At 38.8% G+C, this 2,909-nt stretch overlaps 1 pseudogene; it reads right to left on the bottom strand.

Moving 5' to 3' along the window:
- Positions 1-1,277: 1,277 nt before the first annotated feature.
- LOC102425040 lies at positions 1,278-2,273 on the bottom strand (annotated as a pseudogene).
- Between the last annotated feature and the right edge of the window lie 636 nt (positions 2,274-2,909).

The following is a 2,909-nucleotide window of genomic DNA, read 5'->3' as shown; positions in this document are numbered from 1 at the left end:
TACTGTACTTGCAGATGACCTTTTACTGAAGTAAATTGCATATATGGGGCAGTAAGTGCCACATTGAATAATGCTTCAGGGACATTAGGAGGAAAGTAACAGATATTATTTGGTGATAAGACCCCATTATTAACTTACAGGCTGCTTGCTGAGCAAGGAATCCAGGTTCAGCAACAGATGTCTCCTCATCAAGCTTTAAGAATTGATTCCAACTGGCAGAACTATGCTCAATAAGTTAAGGGGGAAAAAAGTAGAAAAAAAAGGTATGAAAAGAAAAATGCTTGCACTAGGAAAATCTAAATGGTTACCTTTAAAAATATTGATAAATGGTTCACATTTACAGAGAAGTGGCAATCTTTGAAATGGAATGGGGTATCAGAGAATTCTAGGTTTTACCTGAGTTGGTCCATTTATAGTTTACTCTGTGATGCATCCTGAAGATAATTTTTTTCCTGAGGATTTCCAGTTTAGTTCATCTCATGTCTAGCTGCTAAAATGTGATATCACATTACCAAAATGAAGGGCAAAAATCACATGATCATATCAGAAATCACTTGAAAAAATTCAGCATCTTTTCATTTTCAAACAGTATATTGCTTTATTGGGGCAGGCTTTGGAGGGGAGACACCATGGTGAGGAACAAAATCAATTAAAGGAATACAAACTTGGGAAGCAATAATGTTAAAATAGCAGCACACAAAATGGTTAACTGCGATCCGTTTAAGAGAAAGAAAGACTTTAATTGCCATTGCAAAAAAAACATCTGGATGAAGTAGAAATTATTTTCAATAACATTGGTAGAGAATATGTTATAGAAATTGCAGGTAACTGGAGGTTACGTCCTGGCATCGATTTACTAGAACAGTCCCGGATGGTTAGGGTGAGGCCAACACCTAATGAGGACGAAAGCCTTGTCTGTGGGGAGTTTTGGATGAAACCTGGAGAAATATTACACTGTGCATAAACCAAATTGAATTGTTGCCACAAGTGTTTAAAGTTTCATATAGAAAAATTTTTTTTTCTACCTGCACTTCAATTTCACAGCAAGAGTGGCATAGGATGCCTAAACACCGAAGAGAGCATTCAGCGGAGATTTCTAACTCTTTGATATAACAATGCATACAATTTAAAATGATTACACCATCATTACATCTGGGGCTTTCTGCAACTACAAGGTAGTGGTTATAGAAAGCATGGCCCCTGGAATCAATATCTAAAAAGCAGACACCACCTTCTTTTATGTGTTCCTTTTTGCGTTTTTTCTTCATTTTTCTTAATCAACTCTGCTACTGTTGCTGCTTCTTAGCAAAACAGGTAAAAACAAAGTTGTAATCATTGAACATAACACTCTGGCAATCAAGACGTTTAAAACCTCCAATCTTCTGAGGCGAAGAAAACACTGTGTGACATTTAGAACTGTGGTTTACAAACAAGGTGGTCACACATTTTCCTGGCTTGAAGACTTCCACAACTTTCCTGATCAGGCCCTCATAGGAGGTCTGACTTAAGTTTGTTTCAAAGCTAATGTAAGAAAATTCTGGTTCTGGAGTGATGTGCATGGTCCAATAAGTTCCATCTGATTTCATGCCATTCATCGAATAGCCACAAGGACTGAACATTGTGGCATCAATGACAGAACCTGCTATCAGGTCACAAATTCCACTTTCACGAGTGACATCCTTTGCAGTAACACCATCTTTCATGTAGAACTGGTCCATAACTGCTGGTCAAGCTCACTCAGAATTTCCAGGGTTTGATCTGGCTGACTGATTACCTACTCTCTGGGAAATCCAAAGTATACAAGTACCTACAGTCAGAATTCATACATCCCATACAATATGCTGCTCCATTTGGGAAATCTGCATTAAGAAACTATTTCTTCCTGGAAATTCCGGTGTGGGAACCCTTGGTGAGAAGGCTTCATGAAATTCTTAGAAGAATCAAACCAGCTTTGAATTGAGTCAAAGCCACTGTAATCCCTAGCAAGTTTCAACAGGGGAACCAGGGCTTTCAGAAAGAGGGTGGTACCACATGCCTTCAAGATGAAACGTCTCTTGGAGACAAACATGCTACTCTCACTGAGGACATAAGCGTCCTGCTTGTCAGTTTTGTCACACTTATGATTGAACATTGCACATCTTTCAAAAGTATGTCCCACTCGGATCTTGGGACGGTGTGAGATCCCCTGATCCTTGACTTGCCTCGGGTTGCCGCTTGGAGAACCAAACTTCCAGTAGCTTCTCGGTCCCTTCAAAAATATGTGCAGCTTCCATCACCGTGAGGCTAGCGAACAACCAACAACCACAGAAAATCAACTAAATTAAATCTCTTCTCCTGCCACTACTGTGGATTGTTCCAGCTGTTTCAGGTTCCTTTTTTTTTATTCTTGTTTAAAAAATTTTTTAATTATTATTTTTTTATTTTATTTTTAAGGCATTACAAATAGTAGTACATATGTCTCTTTTTTCTCCCCATTGACCTCCTCCCAGCCTCCCCTACCCCACCCCCACCCCCAGTGTCTTGCATCTATTGGTTGTGCTTATATGCATGCATACAAGTCCTTTGGTTGATCTCTTATTCCCCCCCGCCCCCAACCTTCCCCTGCCTTTTTTATGGCTACAATTTTATATTAACTTTTTTTTAAAGAATTAATAAAATTTTCCTGGCCTTTTTTTTGTGTGTGTGAAAAGTTGAACGTGAGTCTATTGGAAATAGAGGCAGATATAGTTCAATTTCTTGTATTCCACTGTTTCCTTGTTAGAGAGAGCAGAGTGAGCACTAGCTAATGTCACCAGCCATACTGTGGAAACCAAATTCAACATCTTTTAATGATAAAACCTCTCAATAAACTGGACATGGAAAGAGTGTTACACAAAGCCAGAGCTAATATGCTCAGCAATGAAACTCTA

The sequence above is a fragment of the Myotis lucifugus genome, unplaced genomic scaffold (genome assembly GCF_000147115.1).
Source record: "Myotis lucifugus unplaced genomic scaffold, Myoluc2.0 scaffold_116, whole genome shotgun sequence".
Classification (NCBI taxonomy): Eukaryota; Metazoa; Chordata; class Mammalia; order Chiroptera; family Vespertilionidae; genus Myotis; species Myotis lucifugus.
Note: the sequence above shows the minus strand (reverse complement) of the source record. Positions and strands in the feature narration are given on the sequence as shown.